Here is a 27,146-nt window from a genome sequence, read left to right as displayed (position 1 = left end):
TACTTGTCATTTTGTAGGGGGGGTTGGACGCGAAAGTGGTGCAAGGGGGTTGTAAATCTGGTACACAATGTTTTGTTTTACTTTGCTTTCCTTTCTGTCATGTATAATGGTTTTTGTACAGCCAGTAACTTTTAACCCTACCCCAAACGGCTTTCTGCCTGTTACCATGGTAACAGATCATGGAACACTTACGTGAGCACAGAGGTTAGAAGTTCACCACACTATGTTGCTAATGGCGTTGTAGTTTTAAAACTTTTGAATTGGAACCATTAGTTGTAGCTATAGACTCTGGCAAAGATCTGTGAAAGTTGAAGAAATTGATGTACATAGACAGCATTCATTCCCCTCCTTCTCCCACTCCTCTCCCTGTGAGCACCATGAATACTGTAAACTATTGACCGTATCACCCTGCCAGTAAGAGCCTATACCCCTATGCATATGTACAGCCATTCTAGGCACCATGGCCTTTTACCCATTGGAATCCCCGGTTTCCCTCCTGCGCGTATCTTAAACCCCCTCTCTCATGCATAGACCATGAAACCCTCTCCCTCTGCGCGACCCTGCTGTGAAAGGCAACTCTCCTGCTTGACCCGCACAAACCCCCCCCCCATTCCCTCTTGAAGAGGCATCCTTCGCCTTGGCTGACGTAGCCCTCCCCAGCTGCACCCGACTGCCCCCGCTCTCTCATGTACGGGTCATCAGATCTCTCTCTCTCTCTGTGTGACTCTGTCCCTGTGTCCACCCTGGCTACCCCTCCCTTCTCCTCACATGGGCAAGTCATAAACCTTCTTCTTCTGCAAGGCCCTGTCCTTGAGAGTCACGGCCGCGCCTGACCAACACCTCCTTTCCTTCCATGAATACCCCTCTGTTAACGAGCCTTCCCTCCGCGCTCGATTGTCCACGCGGCATGAATACCACTCCTTTGATGACCCCTTCCCCCGAGTCCGGCTGACCACACATGTCCGAGGCCATCGCCTGAGCCAGGAGATACCATTTACTGCCCTTATTGTATGAAGTCACTCCCCTTCAAAGGATCCTCTATTGATCCTAGCCACCCCACCCCCGAGGCTATGATCAGGCGTACACATCCTACGGAACACTCAGCTGCGTGATTGCCCTCCCCTCTTATCAGCAGGTCAAGGGTCCCCATTGTGAACATATGTGGGGTAGGATTGACACGAGGATTATAGGGATGTCTTTCTTTTGCGTCATACTGTCCTGATTGTACTATCAAGTGTTTTGTAAGGTATAAAAGCAAGAGTCTCAGCTCACTTGTTAGAGCACCTCCCGAAAGACACTGTGTTTCGTGTCCGAAATGACTGGCTCTCCTCATGAGAATTAAACTCTGTTCTTGATTCCTGCTTCCAGCGCCCGTCTCTTTATTTGGTAATTATTCGACATGGGAACTAAGAGGCGGTTTGCGCCAGCAGCCTGGGCATCGATAGAATTATGGGCTCATGTTCCACAATTGGCGTCCCAACGCGGGGTCCATCAGTGACATAAGGTTCGGTAAGAGAGATCCAGATGAAGAAGTGAACATCTAAATGATCGGGGTATGCCTGCCTTGAGAGGGCCCTCGCCCGGCTGCCGATCGAAAGAACTTCACCAATTCTGAACGGACCTCTCTTGAGTGACCTATTGTCCTGACTGGAATCCCACAGGAATGCTACATGGAGTAAGAGAACGATCGGGCGCTGGAGGAGGAAGTCGAAGAACTGTCCGTATGGTCCGGTCCGGGTAAGATTAAGTAGGGTGTTTTTACGCCTGATTGGTAGGGTGGTTCTATCCACCTGATTGATTGATTGTTTGTATTGGAATCGGTATTTGTATACTGATATTGTTGGTATTGGTTCATTTAGCTTTGAAGGCTACTTGACATATTGGTTCTCTTTTGAGAACGAGACATTCTCTGTTTGCAAACAGCGGCAAACAGGAACGTCGTCCCTCTTTGCAGATAGAGAAGGGTAGGTAATGCAGACTTTTGTCCCCGTTGTAATCCGTCATGCCTACTTTTCTCCCCACTGGATTGTTTGAAATCGATTAATAATCGATTGTTGCTCTTTGAGATCTTCCCTGTCTACAAACTGAGACGAATAGAAATATTCTGTCTTCCTTTCTGGATAGCGAAGGGCAGGTAATGCAGACGTTTGTCCCCGTTGTAATCCGTCATGCCTGTTTTTCTCCCCACTGATTGGTTGGTTGCCTGGACATTGTTGTTCCAGGAATTGTTTCGTTTGAGGTATTTTCTGCCTGCAAACAACGTGGAATAGAAATATTCTATCTAGTCTTTGCAAGTAGTAAAGGGTAGGTTATGCCCCTTTGTGAATTCGTCAGTCCTACCCACTCCCCACTGTTTGGTTATTTGGGGGGTAGCTCGCATGGTCCGCCCGGGAGACTACCCTTATGGAGGACATATGCTCCCCGCTCATGGGCCATTTAATGGAAGTAGACCATCTGGTCCGTCCAGGAGGCTACCCTAGTAAGTGGAAGTACATCGCTCGGTCTGTCCAGGATGATACCCTAATGAAGGAATATATGTTCCCCTTTTTGATCGATAATCTAGTTCCACCCCGGACCATTTTATTGGAGGGAACTTGTCTGGTCCGTCCAGAAGTACCCCCTAGTGAAAAGGACACATAAAAATATGAAGTGATCACCGTTCCCTACTAACAGAAAGCTTTAGCTCGAAACACGCTAAGGAAGAGAAAGAAAAATAAAAAAAAGAAATCAGGCTAAGTCAGTAACCCCCTGATGAGCTTTTGACTTCACTAAAAATAAGAAACATTAGAAATAGTTCGTAATAAGAAATATAAAATGGCGAAAAGTTTGGCCTATTCCTGCTCCCAACATGTCTGCCTCATTGCCCGCCACGCCCAAAATAACGGTCACATGAAATAGAAACAATTCAATAGGTACCTACCCCCATTCCAGAAGCTCCCGAAATGCAACAGGTCCGCGGTTACGCCCATCCGGAAGGCGAGGCCTCGAGGCACGAGGGGCCCGCCTGGCCACGGTCAGTAGGAGATGATGTTGGGCAGGCGGTCCAAAGGATGACAAGGACCTCTCCATCTCTTCTCTTCTGCCGCCCTGCAGGCCGCGGGGAGAGAGGGGGCTGTCTTGCCTCGGCCACCGACCACCCCTCTCTCTCACCCGATCCGGCTTTCGTTGATGGGCGAAGCCAAGGCAAGGATGGCGGCATTTCTTTGTGCTATAATGGCCGCAACTACACCCAACGCCTGACAGTTGCAAGTAGTCCCGTCACATGCCATCGCCTGCATAGTTACAGGTAGTCCCGCCACATGTCGACGCCTGGACAGTTCCAGGTAGTCCCGCCACATGTCAAGAGAAAAGGGGGGGCTGTCTTGCCTCAGCCGCCGACCACCCCCCCCATCTTCAATGGCTGGCACGGCCAATATCGAAGCGACGGAGCCGAGGAACGGCGCGGGGTCGCTGGAAGGGGGAGGCGGCGCGAACGAGCCTCCCCCACCTCCCTCCAGGTGGAGGCTTCCAGCGACACCCCAATGCTCTTACTTAAAGAGGGTCAACATCAAAAAGCGGTCTTCTGCCCAGGACGGGCACACGCTCCATGCCTTCTCTCCTCAACCTTGAAGATTCTATAAGAGCCGGGGGGCACCCTGATCCCTCCGCATGGGCGCCCCCGCCCCCTTCACTGGGAACAACGACATCGGTGCAACTCCTGCCGGCGCCAGCCTCGGATTGGAAATGGCTAAAATGCAGCCACGGCATAGACTTGTTCAGTTCCGGTGGAACACCAGAATGACCCGGTAGGAAAATTGTTGCCGCCCTCCCCACTCTTTGACTAATGGTCCATATTGTTAGAACTGTTAACCACATGATTCAAAACTTTTTGAACTTCCAACGGAAGGTTCTGGTCCAACCACGAGTCATTGGAGATATTCTGACTGTGCTGGAACTCGCCTGACCCCACCCAAAATGGCGCCGACACAAAATGAGACTTTTGAATAAACTTTGTTGCACCCTGATTGCGCAGCTTTTTGTCCCGAGATATATATGCAGTTTTTGGATAATGAAAGTAGATATGAAGGATGTTGAGTATGTGCTTGGACAATGAACTGACTTAGGGTGGGTACTGATTATGATTTGGAAAATGAATTGGTGTAATTTAGGTAATGAATGAACATTGGATAATGAATTTATGAATTTATTAAAGATGAATTACTGACATGCATCATGCTTGCTCTGTAGGGAAGTTTTAATACGATTTTATTGCACTGCTGCACTTTATGCAATGAACTGCCACCAATTTCGTTTATTAAAAGTATTTTGAAAAAGAAAGCATGGTTGTAGCAGTTGCATTAATGAGTTTTGGATGCCTTACCACTGTGAGCGAAGAATAAGTATGATGAAGGATGTAGATCAAAAGGGATCAGATATTTAGCAGCTACATTATGTGTCACAGGCAGCCGGAAAAGTGTTTTAGACACCCTTAAAACAACACCACGGAAATGCCACCTGACCGTCACCCTAGCACCCGATAAAGAGGGTTACGACCAAGTAACTCATGTAGATACGCAGATCGTCAATGATTATCTATCTGACATTACTGGTCCCTCTGGGCTTAAACGCCGAGATGGTAACGAAATGCAGTACGTGGAGATAGGTCGAGTAAGTGGTAGGTAAAAACGTTTTCGGACTACTGCATGCTGATGTACTTTGAATGCTGCCCCCCACCCCCTCTTTTCCCTCCCTTCTGCAGGTCACGTCAGAACGGCGGCTGAAGTGTGGAAGAGCGATGGTCGGACCACCGACGAAAAGGGAAAGAGGGAATAAGTGTGTAGTCCTCATAACGATAAGTTTTAAAAAAGACGTGGACTTAAACATGACTGTTCCTCCTTAGGACATAGCGACTGAGAAGATGGACTGACATAGAAATTGGACAGGTACTGAATGACGAAAAAAATGACTAGAAATGACGCATTAAATAATGTAACTGGACGTTTGACTAGGTAGGGAAAGGACAAAGGAAAATATACGGGTAAGGGTTGCCACGGCACCACCCGTCTAGGAAGTTAGAAATGTTGCTGATGTTCAAAATGCACTGCCCCCTTTCTCACACTCTTATAGATATAGCCAAGCTGCCCGACTGTTCTCCCGATCAATACTTGCCGTTGCCTCAGCCTGGAGAACTTCCCACCAAAGGAAGGAACTGAAAATGGTTTAAGATCCAACCATGGGTAACTAGCACGACCAGGTTAATTTCTGATCGACCAACCAAGGTGTGAGTATCGGTAATTGGGAACGCTCGCAGACGTGACAAGCGAGAAGAAAAAGGAGGGAAGGGTAGAAAGAGCTAAGCACGTAGATAAATAGGATAGTAAAGATACGTAGGATATATAAAACAGATCTTGTAGGCTAACAATTGTTTCCTGTCTTGTCGTGAATGTCTTATATATGTGTAATACATGTGCCGTCTTCCCTGTCTGAGCTTGTGTGTGTGTAATGTACGGATTTATGTCTTCCCTCTGTCTGTATCTGCGTGTTACCTGACCTTTGCTGTTCCGTGTTGTGAGCGCACTAAATGACCTATTTTCGTACACGTCTCTCTCTCTCTCTCTCTCTATCTCCCCCTCTCTCTACATGTCATACGTGTACCGAATGGCTCGTTTAGATTGCGGACGATTCTCACTCTCTATGAGAGTCTCCCTATTTTCTCTCCCTCTTTTTGGTAAAATTGTGCCCCACCGGCACCAGTCTGATTTGATACATATTGAATGCGAAGGTGTTCAGCGAAATTGACCGAAACTAAAATGATTGTATCTCGCCATATTACTGCCTCTCCTTTCTGCAAAATGAATGAACTTGAATTGGCTGAAAAAGAAAGGACAGGTAAGACGACTAAAGTCCCCCAAATCTGGCCATTTATAGGGGAACTGTATGTCCATGGCACCTTATGTCTGTTCTTCAGAGACGAACGCCAACGTCTAGATTGACCCCCAATGCCCAGATTGCCCCACCCCCCCCTTTTGCACCCAAGCGCGAGCACCCGAAGCATCCCCGCCCCATTTTTGATAGACCCCAGTTGCTGTCCCGAATATAAACATGATGACCATGAGTAACTGTTGACCATCGAGAAAATATTGTTCTGCCTGACTCTCGATGATGGCACCCCCGCCCTGTTTGAAAAGGTTAGCCAGTCCTGAAGTGAAATGCTCCGTAATGTTGAATATGATGTAATGCACAGTTGATGGGAATCTCATTTATCCTCACTTGAGTTATAAATAGGACGATGAATAAACATGCCATGAACTCAGTAGGAATGCTGACACATGCACTGCTTGGTAATGGACCTCTGACTGTGACCAATGAGCGTATCTCCCAAATGCGTAGAATTGAGGGAGGAATTCACATGCGTAGATATCTTCTTCTGCCATTTCTCTAAAACCTTGTCTTGTACCTATTCAAAGATTCACGATCACCGAAGGAGATGGGTCAGATGTGACGTACAGCCCGACTGCGGATCTTGGGACACGTGTGACCTCGACCAAAGGTGAAGCCGCAGAGCAACAGGATACGGGACGAGACCGCAATTTCAACGTGGAAAATGAAAAATGACGGACCGCCTTGAAGCCCTCCGTCTGCTAACCCACGTGTGCCTGGAGTCTCCGTCCCCCTTCTTTGGGCCCGATTGATGGGCCTGCCTGCTTGTTATCCTTTGCTCCCTTGGTCCCTTTTGTGTGTCCCAGGAACTCTGACCCAACTCCGCTCGCTCTCTCTCCTATCGACTATTTTAACCATGCTCACCCTCTTTTCCACGTGACTTTTTGCCAAAGGGAAGAACTGCCTTCATATGGGAATAGGGTGTTGCCACAGAAATATAGGTGCCGAGCATAAGGCGCCGCCAAACGGACTGTTTAGGGAACAGGACTGTGGTCTAACAGCAGAGGACTGACCGCACCCTGCAACGCGTAAGGATAGAACCGAGCTGGACCTATAGCTCCACCGCCGGTGCTCAACAGCGCCAACAAAAGTACACGGACTAGAGCCTACCAGTGATGGCTCAATGATAACTAGACACTGTGACGAAGAAATATCGTGTATTGAACTGAATTCCGCTCTCAACTACCTGGTCAAAACTGTTCATTGGTCACATTTTTAAGTTAGAAGGATTTATGCTACGTAGTGCGTTTTATTGTCAGGAACACAACGAAAATGCAATTTCCTATGTGCTGCATTCTGCCCATCACCTCGACTGTCTATGATTGTACGCCAAATGTTAGTATCGACAAAATGCTAATTCATCAACGATGCCTGTCTACCTGTAAACCCATCAATTGCAAAAATGACTGCTGTTATGTAAAAAGGGGCGACTGTGAAAGTTGAAGAAATTGATGTACATAGACAGCATTCATTCCCCTCCTTCTCCCACTCCTCTCCCTGTGAGCACCATGAATACTGTAAACTATTGACCGTATCACCCTGCCAGTAAGAGCCCATACCCCTATGCATATGTACAGCCATTCTAGGCACCATGGCCTTTTACCCATTGGAATCCCCGGTTTCCCTCCTGCGCGTATCTTAAACCCCCTCTCTCATGCATAGACCATGAAACCCTCTCCCTCTGCGCGACCCTGCTGTGAAAGGCAACTCTCCTGCTTGACCCGCACAAACCCCCCCCCCATTCCCTCTTGAAGAGGCATCCTTCGCCTTGGCTGACGTAGCCCTCCCCAGCTGCACCCGACTGCCCCCGCTCTCTCATGTACGGGTCATCAGATCTCTCTCTCTCTCTCTGTGACTCTGTCCCTGTGTCCACCCTGGCTACCCCTCCCTTCTCCTCACATGGGCAAGTCATAAACCTTCTTCTTCTGCAAGGCCCTGTCCTTGAGAGTCACGGCCGCGCCTGACCAACACCTCCTTTCCTTCCATGAATACCCCTCTGTTGACGAGCCTTCCCTCCGCGCTCGATTGTCCACGCGACATGAATACCACTCCTTTGATGACCCCTTCCCCCGAGTCCGGCTGACCACACATGTCCGAGGCCATCGCCTGAGCCAGGAGATACCATTTACTGCCCTTATTGTATGAAGTCACTCCCCTTCAAAGGATCCACTATTGATCCTAGCCACCCCACCCCCGAGGCTATGATCAGGCGTACACATCCTACGGAACACTCAGCTGCGTGATTGCCCTCCCCTCTTATCAGCAGGTCAAGGGTCCCCATTGTGAACATATGTGGGGTAGGATTGACACGAGGATTATAGGGATGTCTTTCTTTTGCGTCATACTGTCCTGATTGTACTATCAAGTGTTTTGTAAGGTATAAAAGCAAGAGTCTCAGCTCACTTGTTAGAGCACCTCCCGAAAGACACTGTGTTTCGTGTCCGAAATGACTGGCTCTCCTCATGAGAATTAAACTCTGTTCTTGATTCCTGCTTCCAGCGCCCGTCTCTTTATTTGGTAATTATTCGACATGGGAACTAAGAGGCGGTTTGCGCCAGCAGCCTGGGCATCGATAGAATTATGGGCTCATGTTCCACAGATCTGGTAAAGAGATAGCCTCAAAATTATACTTAAAATTATAAATATCATTTCTATTGAGGACTGCTACCCCCACAAAAAAAGACGTATGTACTTTTTTAATTTACTTTTATTAAAACAATAAATAACTGGAAATATAAATAAATGATAACAATACAATAAATAACTAGAACTATAACTTTAACAAAACAATATAATAAACAACATATAATATGGACTCCAATAGAAGTACTGTAGATAATTTGCAAAACAAAAAAGAAAATGAGGGGACCATTAGGATGTTGGGTGGTGGCGGGGCGGAAAAATAGCTTCTTCCCCCCGCGAGCAGCGGTACTCAAGTCCGCCACATTAGGATAGCAAAACATAGGCCATATCCCGTCCGCCGCGGAGCGCCGCGCACTGCCATCAAAGTGCGCCCGCCACTGCGGCGGAGGGAGCCAATCGAGCCTCACCACCGTGCAGAATGATGTCTGCCCGCTACACAAATTAGGATGGCCCAAACAAGCAGACTCACCGCAGCGCAAACACCGCCCAACCTTAGCAGGCGGAAACTCAACAGCGGAGCAAAATAGCCGAGACCCGGTCATGAACGCCATGAACCCAGCCCTCCATATGCATCCGGTGATGTACCTCCTACAACACTACCATCAGATGGGCCACCGCGGATGCCACCGCAGGTATGCAACTACACAAATACAACACACAACATACAGGCCGACACAGGGTCCAATCACCACACAGACACCCTGCTGGGGGTCACAACACACCCACAAGGGCCCCCACACATGACCCACCTGACAACTAGGCAGCCCTCAGCACCCGGGACACACATCGACCGCCAACCAGCAGCAACGTCCTGGTCACGTCACCACCGTGGTAAACACATGTGCACTATGCAGAAGGCAGGGCCACTCCAAGGCATGGGCAGGGCACAAACACCAAAGGGACACACCACCCCCAACCACACAGCAACACACCCCATCAAGTCACAGGGCAGGTGCCCATCCTGTGCATCCCCATGCACACCAACAAGCAACAAGAACTGCAGCAAGCAAGCACCATACACACCCTGCACCACACAACACACAATCAGGGAGACAGCCACTGCAGGAGTGGCTGACAAGGAACACACAACACCAGTGCCGCACACTGAAGGCTCACAATCCTTGCCAGCACATACACACACAAACAAACACACACCCTGGGTGTAGCCAAAAACACAACATACACACAGGGATGCCTCAACAGATGCCTGCACAAGAACAACACACAAACACTACAGGAACACATACTGAACCCCAACAGAAACAGACATACCCTGTCAGCCAAACTGGGGAAAGGCAATGGGAGCACGGACACAACAGAAGTTCACAACATCATCACTCAGAACCAAAACACACACACCATAACACAAATCACACAAGAAGTGCATCAGGACAAAACCACACTGCCACATCAAACCAACCACAGATGCACATGAAACCCTAATCAACAAACACCACAGGACATCAGGGGATGCACATCAGGCAATGCCAAGGCCACATACACACAGCACTGCATGAACAGCAAGCAGTGTGTGCATAACAAGCACAACAGCCACACACAGACATGATTGACACAACCTCATCACACACACCACAAATCAGCACAGCACAAATACAGCAGCACACCCAGGAAGTGAAGCAATACCACAGGCAACACACACACATCCAACACAACAACTACACATGTACCACTCTGGGATACAAGAGTCAAGCCATCTCCACCAGAGCACTGGGCAGCACGCACAGCTGAAGTGCACATGACCACTACAGAATGACTAATAGCACAAGGACAGCACACATACACCATTGGGGCAATGTCCAGAGTGGAACAACACTCATGGCCCAAGAACTGCACCACAAAGCACAATCTCACAAATAAAGTGATGGGGAGGCACACACATGGAAACCAATGGGACAGCTGACATCAAAGTGAAATACCCTGCATGTCATTAGCAGACATGTAAGGGGTGTACCACACACAAATAGAGGGAGGGACCACCCACAATGGCCAGGCACAAGTGGCACACATAGGGGATGGCTTTACACCACACATACCATGCCATACAGGAGGAGAAAAACCACCATGTGCCTGCATTGCATGACAAACACAAACACAATGCCAGTGCGGAGCAGCAGGGCCACACAGTCTACACAAACACACCCAAGACACACTGAGGATCAAACAAAAACAACACTGATGCGCAAATCACACACTTTGCACACTTCTAATTTACCAACACAACAAGGAGGAGTCACACACAACAGCATGGAGACACCAACACACAGCACAGTGCACAACAAGCAGCTCACACAAGTGCATACAATCTTATACACAGGGCAAGACAAAACAAACATAGAGAAAAAATTTCCCTCATGACCTAAATACTTTAACAATTGGTAATTCTCATATTTTCATCAACAATCCTTTAACACAAGGTAACACCATTCTATTTTCTCATATTTTCAAGTTTAATTTATTTTTTTATATTAAGATTATAATGTTTACAGTATTATTTAATTTCACAAAAATTATTTCATCAAAAAATACCTTAACATCATTAGAGAATAAAAATAATTTTTTCAAAAGCCCATACAGAAAAACAGCAAAACAAGATTAAATACACTCTCACAATTCACTCATGCATATACTCTCATACATTGTACATTCATTCTTTCTTCTGTGGCTGAGGGGTCACAGGATGTTATGTGATCTTATTACGCAAGGTCGACGCGTTTCGGTGGGATGGGACCACCTTCCTCAGGACCTTTAGCAGAGCAGATATTCTTTCCCAAAAAGAATAAATTCTGTATGGGTATCCTTCATTAGCAATCAACACAGTTTCTTTTAAATACAGCAAACATCAATTCCTTTCTTCAATGCTTCATACAGTAGGTTTGCTGTGAGTTTATCGTTTTTCTTATATAACGTGGAATCAATTCCTATATTATCTAGTAGTACGCTTGGGGCCACTTCTTTGTCACAATATTTTTTGTAGGTGGTTTCAATGTGGGACGATTTCTTATGAATAGGTGACTTTTCATACGTTATCTATTGACCGTCGGTCTTTACACTTCAACAATACTTGTTTGGCGGCTTCACTGTGAGGTTTCACAGTTGGTTTCTTTCTCAATTGAACAACGTTCCCGTCAAAGATCTCATTCTACAAAACACACAACAGGAGTAACTGTGTTTATTCACATATTTCACAGACGTAGCAGTAGAACATTAGTAGACAACAGCAAGGCACAAAATGATGATCATATGCAAGATACTATGCACAGGTTAAATACAAACAGGAAGGCCAGTGTCCATAGCACAGGGGAGAGCCCAACACAGCAGAGCAACAGGGCCAGTGTCCATGGCACAGGTGAGACAGCAAGTACATGAGAGGATGCACAGGGTAGAGTGCAACACAGCAGAGCAATAGGGCCAGTGTCCATAGCACAGGTGAGACAGCAAGTACTCGAGAGGCTGCACAGGGGAGAGTACAGCACAGCAGAGCAACAGGGCCAGTGTTGATGGCACAGGTGAGACAGCAGGTACATGAGAGGCTGCACAGGAGAGAGTACAGCACAGCAGAGCAACAGGGCCAGTGTCCATAGCACAGGGGAGAGCCCAACACAGCAGAGCAACAGGGCCAGTGTCCATGGCACAGGTGAGACAGCAAGTACATGAGAGGCTGCACAGGGGAGAGAACAGCACAGCAGAGCAACAGGGCCAGCAACACACTCAGGTTGTAAACAATGGTCAGGACTAGCACACCTGTATGAGGCACAGGCGTATGAGGGGGTTGTCAACTCACTCCTGGCTGATATGCGGACTTGGACCTTGCTGTGTGTCGGGGACAGCAGGCCCACTTGACTGGGGTGACAGAGCCCCAGGTGATGTGGGGCTAACAGGGGCTTGGCAAGCTGGAGGGCTGTGTGGACCAGGTGGCATAGTGGCACTTGGCGGTGGAGTCATGCAGACCTCTGACACAGTGTGGGTGGGAGAGGTTTGAGGGGTGCCCTTCCGCTTTTTGGGAATATGAAATGGCTTCCCTGTCTTGGGGTTGATGGGAAGTGGTGATGACACAACAGGACACCATCACCAACTGTCCCACCTCAGGTGCAGACACTGGCACTGCCTCTGGTGATGTGCTTGATCCTGCGGAACCCTTGGTCTGGCCACGTCTCTGGACCACCTTCCCCTCTTTGCCAGGTGTAACCCCCTACAGTGCCCTCCTTTGACATTTTCCCAGGTGTACCCCCTACAGTGCCCTCCTTTGCCTTTTTCAAAAAACAGTGTTATCCTGAGCACTCAATAAATGTTTTAAATCTAAATTAGAAAATAGTTCAGGTAGGTGCCCACGTCGTCGCACGTAGCCAGAGCGTGCCTTACTGAAACTGTCAAAGTGGTGAGGATAGGGAACTACCCTCTGGACTGAGCACCAAATTAACAATGAAAACAACGTTTTCTATTTCAAGTTCATAAGGTTTATTCGATAACCTTTGAATCCACAGAAGCGCGGACGCGTGTATCTTTCACCCCTGACGAAGGGTCATGGTTCTCACACGACCCGAAATGCATTGGGTATTGTTATTAAGTGGATTAATGCACTAAACTCAGTTCGACAAGATGATCATTATGTTGGTGAATTGAACTACATAACGTTGGAAAAGCCTTATGATTTATAAAACAGAAGAAATCGAATAAACCTTATGAACTTGAAATAGAAAACGTTGTTTTCATTGTTAATTTGGTGCTCAGTCCAGAGGGTAGTTCCCTATCCTCACCACTTTGACTCCTTTGCCTTTTTGCCAGGGGTGGTCTCCACAGTGCCCTCCTTTGCCTTTTTGTCAGGGGTGTTCTCTACAGTGCCCTCCTTTGCCTTTTTGCCAGGGATGGTCTCTACAGTTCCCTCCTTTGCCTTTTTCTCAGGGGGGGTCTCAAAATTGCCCTCCTTTGCCTTTTTGCCAGGGGGGTCTGAACAGTGCCCTCCATACCTGCTTCAATGGTCTTGGAATTGGGGTTGCTGTGGTGGGTGGTTGTGTCCCTGTGCTCTTCCTAGGTGTACCCCTGATATGCCACACCTCTCTTCATTGGGTACAGGCACTACATGGGTCGGTCTGTGTGATTTTTCAGTGACAGGAGAGTCTTTTGCTGGTGATGCCTCTGCGGCATGTGAGCCGGATGTCTGCCTCATTGCTCTTCTGGCCTTGCTCTTCCCTGACTGGCTCTTGTCTGTGCATTCTGGGGTGGCCCTGTTCTTCAGTGGGGATGGTGTCTTTGGGCGGGAGTGCTTGGGTTGTGTCTGTTGTGTGCTCCTTGTGCTGTGTCATTTTTGGTGACGCAGGCGTACCATGGTCACTGTCATCTGATGTGGCCACTGACTGGGGGGTGGACAAAGGCACCTGAGCTGGAATGGGAGCATGTGCCTGTTGAAGGGCAGACGTCACTGTGGATGACAACACCTGGACTGTACGGTGTAGCCCACCCACGTCAGAGTGTATGCCCTCCATATATGAAACCACCTGGTCTAATTTCTTGTCATGGTCACTGAAGGCATTGAGCAGGGTGGTCTGGCCCACACAAAGCTGGCGCAGGAGCTCTACACACTCTGCACTGAGGGCAGCAGGGGGACATGTGCAGGGGCTGCGGTGCCAGGTGTAAATGGGACTCGTCCCCTCTTAGTGACACGGATACGGGCAGCACCAGAGGAAGTAGATGGGAGGCTTGGCACTGGCCGCTGGGTGGTAGATGATGATGCAGACTCCCCATCCCCTGTGCCTGCCAACATGGAAGCATCCCCACGGGTATCAGTTGATGTGGTACTCTGTGTCTCTGCCACAGATTCCTCTTGCTTACTTCGGTCCCCCACAGATGCGCTGGTGGGCTCTGTGTCACTGGCCTCCACTGCAGCTGTTGTGCTACTCTCGCCACCACTGGTTTCTGGCTCATGTTCCTCCGTGGTCTCTTGCGAAATCTGCATGAGAGAGAGATACAGGGTTGTGTAAGTGTCATCATCTGGTCACACGAATTCAAATCAATGCAGTACAGGAGAGGCCAAAATCTACATGGTAACCACCACACCCTGCAATCGCTGTGCAGCAACACACAACATAGACCACAACAGTGCCTGTAACGCAGAATATCTGCCATGAGTGAGCCATGTTGATGCCACACAGCACTACACCCTGCCTGTAGATGGAGTGCACCACACACACAACTTGCCCTGCCCTCACCTAGGGACTTGATGTGGGTACAACACTTATTACCACTGACAGACCTTCAGGGAACAGGAGGGGACTACACACACACCTTTTATGACATTACAGTCCACAATGCCAAGTAGGCCATAGCAAGCACCATGTGGTAATCTGGGGCACATTGTTTTCAGATGTGTGGGCCTCAACGATGATGGTGCATGCAAAGTAGGCATTAATGAAGTCCCACTCAGAAAGTGGACACTGCTGTTCACCCCACTATAGATTCCCCAAACTAGCCCAATGATGAATGACCATGTGAATTCTATCACATCTGGCAAAGCGAAAGTACAGCAGGGAGGATCAGCTTAGTAAGGCCAGGGTGGACCAATGCCTCATACAAGCACACATCACAGCAGCCACTCACATTACACAGCACAGGAACGCACGCACATCACATGGGTCAACGCTGCCACAGGCCCTGTACACATGCATCCACTCCCAGTAAAAGGCACCCTCCCCAGATACTCACCACCCCTGCCTTGCTGGCGATGCTCCTTCAGACGTGCATCCAGGTCTGGATGAGTCACTGCTGAAATGCAGCCCATAAGTGGAGTCATGCTGCGCCGTGCCAAACGCCCTGTGCGTGGTAGCATCCCCATGGTCATCTCTGCCACTTGCTTTGCCAGCCGGCTGATGTCGCCCCACCTCTTGTGACAGTGGGTGCGTCGTCTGTTCGATACCCCCATGGCTCGCACCTTTGCTGCAATGGCCCTCCAAACGGCCTTACGCTGGTGTACCTTGAGCTGCTGGTATGAGAGAAAAGAAGGGTAAATGACCAGTGCACAGTGTCAGGTACCAACATCTATCAGTACAGTTGCAAGACACAGACTCCCTCCCTCCAAAACTGGGGGACCCCCCACAAGGGAACTCTGCTTGGCCCAAACAGATGTGATTGCATGCACACATGGGGGCGTAGAGGGTCCACGACAATCTCACAAATGCAGAAAGCATCAACACAATATACATCGACAGAAGTGTGTAAGTGTGCAATTATACAGGGCACAGATGGGCCAAATCTACTATTCAGTGTGAAGGAACTGGAGCAAGGAGCATGTAAGTCTGGTGATGTTTTCTCGTTTGGGTGGGCAGGCACTGGACCTACCCTCTGGGTCACACTGAGTCAGACAACAGGGGTACACTGAAATATTCACACAATCAATTACTGTCCTGGCACCTACATGGCTAACATGTGGTGGCTCTGTATGGCTGACAATGTAACACACCCCACTCACACATACAAGTACAGGCATGGAAAAGAGTGACATTGGGACACACACACTCCCTCGCCCTGGAGACAGCTTGTCTGTCAGTGTTTGACACAACCCCACACCCTCAGGCATATACTGCAGCAGCACAACTACACGTCTGACACCCCCCTGCCCTACAGCTACCTTCATGGTGACTTACAACTACATTGGGACCACCAAACAGCCTTGGGTACTGTGCCAGCACCTCGTCCACAAGGACCTCCAGATCCTCACTTGTGAATGGACTGGCACGGATCTTCTCTGTCCTTGCCATCCCTGTGGAAATGGAACACCTGTGGTGGAAGTGAGTGGTGAGTGGTCCCAGTCTTGAGGCAGCAGCAGGAGAGGGTTCCAGGCAGCAGGCTCTTGAGGCAGCAGCAGGAGAGGGTCCCAGGCAGCAGGCTCTGTGAGCAGTGGAAATGTGAGGCTCACTCCCACAGATTTATAGCCCCCTGGGGTCGTTTGTAAGCTGCAAAGCTGCAACAATTGGTTGTCCAGGTCTGCCTCTTTCAAAAGCATCCAATGACCTCCTACGCGGTGGCGGTGCACACCTTACGCGATTTTCAAATCTGCATCATGCCACTGCGAACATCGCTGCCATTGGCTGTAGGCAATGCTCCATGGCGGTGATGCACCGCCATGGCCAAGCGGTAGCTACTGCCATTTGGGTGGCGGACCATGCCCACAGCCATCTACACATGTCTCCATGCCAATGGCTACCGCACTTCTGAAGGGGGTGGTGCTGGTGTCACACCACCATGGCCAGGGGGTAGCTACGGCCATTTGGGTGACGGAGCATGCCCACAGCCATCTACACATGTCTCCATGCCAATGGCTACCGCACTTGTGAAGGGGTGGTGCTGGTGTCACACCGCAGTGGCCAGGCGGTAGCTACCGCCATTTGGGTGGCTGAGCATGCCCACACCCATCTACACATGTCTCCATGCCAATGGCTACCTCACTTGTGAAGGGAGTGGTGCTGGTGTCAGACCGCCGTGGCCAGGCGGTACCACCATTTTTGTAACATTTACTGGCTATGTCCATCATGAACACTGCATCAGTACACAGCAGCAACATGGTGAAGGGCACATCATTGTACACACAATGCCATTCTTCAATATCATTCACAGGTGGACGCACGTTCTGTGTGACACACTTTGGTCTGTGGTCCCTGCCATGTCACTTATGCATTTGATGGTTGATGATGCTTGACAACCTGACAGTGCTGGAGGACATGGAGAATGTTACAATCATTCGGAAATTCCGCCTCGACAGACCAACACTGAAGACCCGGTGTGATCTTTTGGATCCCCACCTGCAGCCTTGCCACCACTATCCAACAGCATTCCCACCCACATACAAGGTGATGGCAGCCTTCAACTTTTTTGCAACTTGTTCCTTCAAGGAGACCGTGGCCAGTGCTGGAGGGTTGTCGCAGCCCATGTTCAGCCAGGTGCTGAGGGATGTTTTTGCAGCCATGATGCTATATAAGAATTGCTACATTCATTTCCCTAGGGGAGCAGAATTGGCCGGTGTGAAGGGTGACTTCTATCCCCTTGGGCGCATCCCCTATGTTGTTGGTGCCATTGATTGCACCCATGTAGGTCTGGTGACACCACAGGCAACTAAGCACATTTTTAGAAATCGTAAACATTATCATTCTATCAATGTGCAGGTGGTGTACCTTGCGGACATGACCATTTCCCATGTGTGTGCAAGATTTCCTGGCTCTGCACATGATTCGTATATCATGAGGAACAGCATGGTGCCACGGATGATGGAAAATCTGCATCCTGAGCGTGCTTGGATTGTGGGTGAGTATGCCTACTGATATGGCATGCTGTGTGTTACCTGCTGCCCTCTGGCTGTGCAACATTGCAATGGGGGTTTGTCATTCACAGGTGACTCGGCATATCTAAGTCGGCCATGGCCTGCTAATTAATCCCAGGACCCCGGGTGACATCCGGTACAATGAGGCCCATGGCAGGAACCCGACGTGTAATCGAGCGGACTTTTGGCGTACTGAAGTCAAGATTCCGCTGCCTTGACAGGACAGGAGGTGCACTTGCATACTCGCCTGGGAAGGTCTGTAAGATCATTGAGGCATGCTGTATGCTGCACAACCTGGCCATCCACAAGAGGATCCCCTGCTCATGGACGATGGTGAGGAACCACGGCCACCGCCTGCTCAAGGACCTGAGTCCAATGATGAGGACAGTGGAGAGGAGGAAGAAGTTGACCTGCGCCAACAGCTCATCGACCGCTACTTCACTTGAAGGTGGGTGACGAGGTACGACTTGTACATTGTCCGGTGTGGTTGCTGTTGTTGTGAAGGGCTATGCGCGGATGTAACAGACAGGCACATGTGGAGTCACCTGTATGTGAAACTGTGGCAGTGACATTTCACATGTGATCAGGACTCTGTTTGTTGACACTTGCTCCACATTGTGTTGTCTGCCTGTACAGTTATGTTGATGTTTGGTGTAGTGTTATGTCTGTGATAGCACACTAACACCAGTGATTGTTGTTCTGTTGTGTCGCCCTAGGTGCTACGGAGTCATCCTGGCCTACATAATGTACATCTTTTGTATAAATCATGGACATTTTGGACACCGTCAAAATAGCACTAAAGACAAGACTGCACAAATTGTAGTGTGTAAGGTGTTTTATTTAAAAAGTTCACATGTGAGGGGTGCGGGCATTTTCACATGTAGGTGGCGATGGAGCAGTGAGTTGACAGTCATAGTAGATGAGATGCAAGAGTAGAGACCACATGGATGTGGTGACCCAGTCCAACAGACATGTGCCATTCACAAGGCAGTGCAGGGAAGGACAGTCCAAAGAGTCAATGCAGTGGGGAAGAGGGTTGCCATCAGGGCTGGATCTGTGACTGGCGTGTGGCTGGTGCTTTGCCTCCAGAGACTCCTAGGCTCTTTTTTGCACACCCCCTTGATCTCTTTGGGGGGGCGGCTGCTGTCATCCTGTAGCACAACAGAGGGGGTGGTGGTGTTGTTTGGGACGCTGGCCTGTCCCTCAGTAATGCCACTTGCTGGCCCAAGAGGTCCACCATCTGTCCAAGGCGGTTGTCGATGGACCTCATCAGCAGGATGAGCTCTCGTAATAGTTCATCAGACTGGCCACTTTGTTCCTGGACCTGTTGGTATGCCTCCACAACTCTGGTGAAGTGATCTAGGGATGGTGTCCACTCCTCCTGAAGTCTGGTGGGGACCCTGGCCCTTCCACCTGCCCTGCTGCCACGGACCTGTTGCCTCGCAACTCTGGGTCCACGCACACTCTCCCTGCCCTCCACAGTTGTTGGTGTGGCCTGGTCATCCCATGGGACAGGGAGGGTGCTGCAGGTGGTACTGGTGGTACTGGTGGTGGTGGTGGTGGCGGTGGTGGCAGCTGTGGAAGCAGAGACCGTGACTGCAGGGGTCTGCTGTGCTGTTGTTGTTGCAGCAGACGTGGTGGTGGGGAGGATGGGGTCTTGGGACCTGTTGGTCTGTGGCACACCAGATGGGCCGGCCTGGAGCTCATCGTCCAAACTGTCCTGGGAGTCAACATCCGAGAGTCCATGTACCAGGGTGGAGACTGGCTCTGCTGTTCGTTGTTGTGGTCCTCAGCAGTGAGTTCTTCATCACCAGTGGATTAGATGGGTAATGGTCAGTGTTGGGCACTGTTCAAGTATTGGATCATCTGCGTATCATCGACTGTCCGTACACTACACAATTGTGAAGTCTACACTAGTATTAATCATTGCAACACTGTGTGTAATTTCATGGTGCAGAGGAACATCATTTACTCATACATGTCAGGTGCCAATGCATTGCATGCAGTGTGTAGGGATGCAGGTCTCACATACACACACATCAAGAAGAGTAAAGATGGCTACCTACCTGTTAGGGGAGGGGGAGCAGTGCAATGGCTGACACATGCTCCTGGGTGGGAGGGAGTGCTCCATGCTGCTGGGGTGTGGGCCAGGGGGCATGGTGGGAGCTGTGAAACAAACCTCCCTCCCCCAAACAGACCTCCCAGTGAAGATGGCTACCTACCTGTTAGGTGAGGGGGAACAGTGCAATGGCTGACACATGCTCCTTGGTGGGAGGCAGTGCTCCATGCGGCTGGGGTGTGGGCCAGGGGGGATGGTGGGAGTAGTAGTACAGGACTCCCACCCCCAAACAGGCCTCCCAAGCAAGATGGACAAACATCACAAGCAAGATGGCTACCTACCTGTTAGGTGAGGGAGAACAGTGAAAAGGTTGACAAATGCTCCTGGGTGGGAGAGAGTGCTCCATGCGGCTGGGGTGTGGGCCAGGGGGCATGGTGGGAGTAGTAGTACAGGCCTCCCACCCCCAAACAGGCCTCCCAAGCAAGATGGACAAACACCACAAGCAAGATGGCTACCTACCTGTTAAGTGATGGAGAACAGTGCAATAGCTGACACATGCTCCTGGGTGGGAGGGAGTGCTCCATGCGGCTGGGGTGTGTGCCAAGGGGCATGGTGGGAGTTGTGGAACAAACCTCCCTCCCCCAAACAGACCTCTCAGTGAAGATGGCTACCTACCTGTTAGGTGAGGGTGGACAGTGCAATGGCTGACACATGCTCTGGGGTGTGTGAGGCCTCCATGCTGCTGGAGTGTGAATTAGGAGCATGCTGGGAGTGGTAGTGTAGGCCTCCCTCCCCCAAACAGGCCTCACAGTGAACATGGCTGGCTACCTGTTAGGTGAGGTTGAACAGTGCAATGGTGTTTGGGTTGTGAAAGGAAGTACTTATCAGTGTGTTGTTTGCCATTTGTTTATACTTACTAGCCTCCCTTCCCCCGGGCACTCATGTGAGACTCTCAGGATGCAGTATGGCAAGCACCTGCTCCTCCCATGGTTTGAATGTTTTCGGTGGGATGGGAGGGCCACTGCCAGTCATGTTCGCCAGCTCCCAGTTCTTGCTCCTCTTCTGCTTGACAACCCTCTTGAGATCATGCCGCCGCTTCATGATCTCCTTCTTGGATCGCGGGGTGGACCCTACTGCATTGACCCTTTGTACTATCCTTTCCCACATTTGTGTCCTTGTGGCTAATGGTGTCTGTTGGACCAGGCTACCAAACAGTTGTGGCTTTACTCTGACAATCTCATTGACCATGACTGTCAACTCACCCTCTGTGAATTTGGGCATTTTCTGTGACGTCATGGTGTGTGGTGGTTGAAGTGTTTGTGGGTGCAGGTGTGTGGGTGGCGGGTGTGGTGTTGGTGTGTGAGGTGTGTTGTGTGCTGGGGTATTGTTGGTGCTGGTGTGATGGTGGTAGTGATGGTGGTGGTGGTTGTGTGTGTGTGCTGTGCTCTTTTGCCCCTCTCCTGTCAGTTGTGGTCTATGGCCTTCTCTTCTGGAGTGCTACAAAGTATTGTGGTCAGTGAAGGGGCTGGTTTTATACTCAGCTATGTGGGTGTGTCCAAGTGGAATTTGGCTGTCAGGTGTGTTGTGGGAGTTGTCCAGTGCTTTTATTTTTGATTTTGCATTTATTTATTTCATTTTTATGTGTTTTATGTATTTGGGGGGCATGGCTACTTTGATTTGTGCAATGTTTGGCATCACTGCAGTGTTTTTGCATCGTCCACCATTTTTTTCATGTACTTTCCGCTGCTGTGGCTATGCTGCAGCTCTTCCGCTATCTCTCCCATTCACTCCTGTGTGTGACAGCGGCGGTCGGAACCAGCGGTTCTGACCGCGTGACACTCGAGGATATCCTAATTTCCCGTGCGGTGTCTCCGCTTTCCTTGCAGCGGGTTGTTGCTTTTCAGCTGCTTTTCCGACCGCCGCGGTCATTTTTTTGCCGTCACCGCCTGCGTCGGGCGGTTTTGGTTGGCCCGCTACCGCCGCGGTCGGTCTTTTGTGGCGGTTGATCCTAATTTGGCCGGCGGTTTATCCGCGGTCCTGGAGGTTGTTTCCCACCTCCATGGCGGTCGGGTGATTTTCCGCCCACTATCCTAATGGGGGCCTTAGTGTTTAAAATTAGATCGATGTGACTAAATGCGGTCAATAATTACAAGTCAAAGGAACACTTGACGATATTTACTGTTATTTTAATGTGGGCAGTGTGCCTGATAGATTTCACTTATCTTATAGGCTTGCAATCAAACGGTGTCTGTATAGAAGTGCCTACTGTATCATATTTATATTACAGATAAACAGGTCTTTAAAATGATTCAGAGAAGAGACAGAATTAGGTGAGGGATCAAGTCATTATGCAGGACAATATTTTTTAGGGAATTTTTACAAAACTCTTATGCCAATTTTGTGTTACTTTTCTCATGTTGAAAGTGACGCAAGGGGTTTGTAAATAAGCTTTTTTATTTCTAATGCATTTAATCGAAGGCATTGTATATCTAGGATGCTCTGCTTACTTTGTGTAAACACTGTGAACAGTAGAGTTCACAACTTCAACTCAGCTTTGGTTCTACACGTCAGAGTGGACAGCAGCATCCATAACTTTAAAAAAGAAAGAGAAACCATGTGAGAGATAGAGAAAGAGAGAGAAAACAACATTAAAACTGTGAGAGAGAGAAATTTACAGATGGAGCAGATTTAAAAACCCAGCCTCCACCACCCATGGACCTTCCTCCCCGTTGTTGCCACCTCCTTTGCTACGCCTTATTAATTAAATCTCTTCACTTGACCTTGGATGTACTCGCTCTCAAAACGCTTCCACTGGCCATTGTACATGCAGACTTTGGTCCAACCTTTTTATCCATTTTTGCACTTTGAGATATAACGTTGTACCTCTGTTCTTTATCTCCTACTTTCTTCTTTCAACTTCTCTTGTAAAAAGCTTATCAAGTCTTCAAGGAAAAATGTAAGAAGGCTGGGAAACCACTTTATATGTGAGTTCTGTATGGCATGCTAATACCCAATCATGTAATTTCATTCTTACTACCTTTGTGTAATGCACTTCAGTTGCAGTGTTCATTCTTATCTGGCTGTGTGTTACGACAACTAAAGGGACCGTTTTTCTGCATATTTTTAATAAAGCATTTGACACGATGCATAGTGACACCGTATTTATTGAATGTTTTGAAATTAATTTCCACAAGTCTTAAAAAGGGTGAATGCAAGAAAAGTTACTTACCGCATATGCAAGACTGCTTTCAAGAGGAGGCCCCAATAAAGAGTACTGGTGTGGAACTGCAAGTATGCGGAAGCACTTGCAGACTAAGAATCCGGTCAACTTTGCAAGGGAAGAGTTATGGAGATTGAGAGAGGCCCTCCTGATTCATGAGAAGGCCCAAGTACCAGTGGAGCAATACACTCAACCTCTACTGAACAGCCTAATATTCGTCCCCAATTTTGGAACCCTTTAAGAGAAAAAGTAAGAAGGTTTGGAGCTCTGTATGCCATCCTAATACCTAATTATCCAATAGTTGTACAGAGATCAATCCTGTATCAGACCCATCCGAACAAGGGTGAAATGGAGATTATCTGCCATCAAAAGCCCCTCAAGTACTTATATCTGTTACTTTTTTTAACTTTGCTGGCTAGTCATATTGAGAGTATTTACCTTAAGGTTACCCAATAAAAATTTGTGAATATTTCTGGCTTCACACAACTAGTTCATGCCATATTTGAGACAGCGTGTTATGAGCTGGAACAGGAGGATATACTTTCTTCAATCTCAGCAATTTGCTGCTGACTTATGTAACATTCTGCAAACTGAAAAAAGAGTTGAAAATGTATATGTTGTACATATGCCAAGGTTAATTTTAATGTACATAAAAACAATTGTTTTCAATAGGATTGAGGATGAAAAGCAATCATCCGAGGTTATATTTGGCAAGCAAAATAGGAAATAGCATTGCATTATACAAATGTTAGGCTGAGATTGGTCACTCACTTCATTCACAACTCCTGGCCTTGATCTGATAGAACCCTTTTTGGACTTCCATGATCTAGAAATTGAGAAATAAACATCAAGAAAAATTGAAAGACACGTCTTCAAATAAAAAAATTCAAAACAACATTTTCACTTTGTATCTGAAGTGCAAGTTGAAAACGTATAACCAATATTTAAATGAGAAACATATGGGTTTCAGAAACAAGCGTCTATAAGACTATCACAATGGAGATTTATATTTTATAAAAATATTTATAGAAGCAAGAAAAATTATAACTCATACATTGTTCAATTTCTAATGACATATTTGGCCAATAAAATAGGGGGAGGACTTGCATTTTTTTTCGTTTTGTCGATATCAGAATGCCCACTAATTCTACCAAAATATGACAACAGCACAGTTATCTGTCTGCAAACACATGAAATTCACAAATGTCTATCTCAGAATGCTTTTCTATCATGAAACGTTGAAGTCAAACCTGATAACTCCATTAGGACCATTGCAATTTTCGGCTGATAACATATGGAGAGAAGTCAGTGGATCTGGTGTGTTGAGTTGTTGAACACCACCTGGTACAGTGCATGGGCAGGAATAAACAGCTTGTGGCGACCAGTACATCCCATGGTTGAGATATCTGTATAATAAGATAGAACAGGGGACAAATCAAGTTTAAGGTTATTAAAAAAGTTTGAGAGCGTACTAAAATACAATATTGGCCAATCGATTACATGTGCAGTGCATGGGGAGGAAGAAGCACATGGCGCACTACTTAAAAAATTAAAGGGGCAGGATTGAGTGATTTGCCCAGAAACATCGCCTACCAAGGCAAGATATTTGAGGTATAAAAGCTGGAAAGCAGGCTAAAATAAACTATTGCCAAAAACATTACTTTTGCAATGTATGGGGGACGCGACGCAATACTTACACAAGAAAAACGACATTGCATTAAGTTGAACAGCACGTAGCACACTGCTGCGGGAACGGCCACGTGGCGCTTGGCAAATTAAAGAAACGTGGCAGGATTAAGTGATTTGAACAGAACAAAGGATAAGAAATCAAGTTTAACGTTATTAAAAACATGGAGAGTGGGCTAAAATACAACATTGGTCAATCGATTACATGTGCAGTGCATGAGGAGGAAGTAGCACATGGCGCACTATTTAAAAAATAAAGGCGGCAGGATTAAGTGATTTGCCCAGAAACATTGCCTACCAAGGCAAGATATTTGAGGTATAAGAGCTGGAAACCATGCTAAAATACACTATTGCAGAAATCATTACTTTTACAATGCATGGGGCACGTGACACACTACTTACATGAGAAAAACTACATCGCATTAAGTTGAACAGCACGTAGCACACTTCTGCGGGAACGGCCACGTGGCGCTTGGCAAATTAAAGAAACGCAGCAGGATTAAGTGAATTGCCCAGAAACAAAAGTTACAAAGTCAACTTTAACGATATAAAAAAGCAGAAAAAGCGTGCTTAAAAACAACATTGTCAAATCGAACAAAAATTTGCATTTAAGCAGTATTTAAAGATCGTTCAGATTAATTAATTTAATTACTCTTAAACAAAGTGCTCACCTAGGAAGAAGTGGATAGGAAGACTATCAATGGCTGTGACTGAGCAATAGGAAAAGTTCGAGAAGGTTGGCAGGTTATAAATGCTTTGCAGAACGATGATTGGTTGAGCATGATGTCACTGAGTGTGAGAGCTGCGATTGGGCATGTTGTAATTGAGCATGCACAAATAAAATGAAATACATTAGGGGTACATAGCCAGATGCTGGGACGTATTGTGTGCATGCGTAACATTAACATGCATGCGCTACCTCTAAAATGCATGCGCAAAGTGAAGACAACTCTTAGGGGGTACATACACAAATGGAGTTCGGATGTCGATGGAACACCAGCTCCCGCAGGAGGAGGGGAGCCGGCGGGACAGTGGGTGAATTGAAGACCCTTCTGCGGTCCCCAATGGGGACGGCCAAAATAAATAAAAGAAAAAGTCTGTCCCCGGGGAATGGGGTCCCCGGGGCCTTTAAGTGGCTTCAGGAGGGGGCTATGCAGCCCTCCTCCATAAAATAGTAATATATTATTAGCCATGCCCCGGGGGCTGGGGACCCCGGTGCCCGGAATTGGCCACTGGAGGGGGGGCCACGCGGCCCCTTTCCAATAATAAAAATTTATACAGATACCTTGCTTATTCTCATCGTACCATAAGCTAACGCTTTCAAACAAGCACTGAATGCTAATTGGCTCTCAAGTGGTTGTCAACATTCGAAACTAGAAACTGTTGGCAGTCATTTTATGTCTCGGTACAAGGGAGGCTGAAGAAACGGGTGAAATGTGTATTTAAAACGTGAAAAGGGGGAGGGTAGACACACCCTGATCCTCTAGGTCTGTTCAGGGGGTCCCACAAGGACCCCTAATTTATTTATTTTTTGGGGTAAAATCGTGGGATGCCCGTATGATCCTCGCATTCTAGCGATATTAAAAAAAAACAGAGACGTGGGCTTCCGCGCGTCCTTGGTAATTTGCATTCTTTCAACTGTTTAGAGGCGATGCAGCAGTGCTGGATCCAGGATCCACCACTGAGTAAGGAAAGGTAACGATAACACTTTTTACCTGCTAAGCGAATTTTCTTTCATAGGCTAACATTGACTGGTTTCACTTGCAAATTCTTCTAAGTGTGGAGTTTTGGAACTTTAAAATATTCACCTAAAATCATCCAAACAACGAATTCCAATTTACTCACCTGTTATCAGGAGAGAAACCAGTGCTGCTTCTTTTAGCCCAGCACTAACCCTGAAAAGTAGTTCTAAGCATACTTACAAGTAACTTGTATTTCGTTCCATAGGAATCCACTTCCTATTAAAAAAAATGAATAAATTTAGATTTGCGGGTCAGGGTCTAGGGGATGGGGTCCAGGGCACCAATAAAGTCAAAGGAAGGGGGGCCACACAATGTAATGTAAAAAATAAAATATCTAAAAAATAAATAGTTTAAAATTTTTTTGTAAATCAGTATAAAAAAATAAATATAAGAATAAATATATTTAAAAATTGTCATTTACAAAACCTTTAAAATTCACTGAAAAAAACATAGGTTTCAGACATGTTATAGTTCGGAATTAGCATTTAAAAAACCTTTGATATTCACTGACAAAACCATAGGTTTCAGACATGTTATAGTTCGGAATTAGCA

The sequence above is a fragment of the Lissotriton vulgaris genome, chromosome 10 (assembly GCF_964263255.1).
Source record: "Lissotriton vulgaris chromosome 10, aLisVul1.2, whole genome shotgun sequence".
Taxonomy (NCBI): domain Eukaryota; kingdom Metazoa; phylum Chordata; class Amphibia; order Caudata; family Salamandridae; genus Lissotriton; species Lissotriton vulgaris.
The sequence above is the reverse complement of the archived record's forward strand: the minus strand, read 5'-3'. Positions refer to the sequence as shown.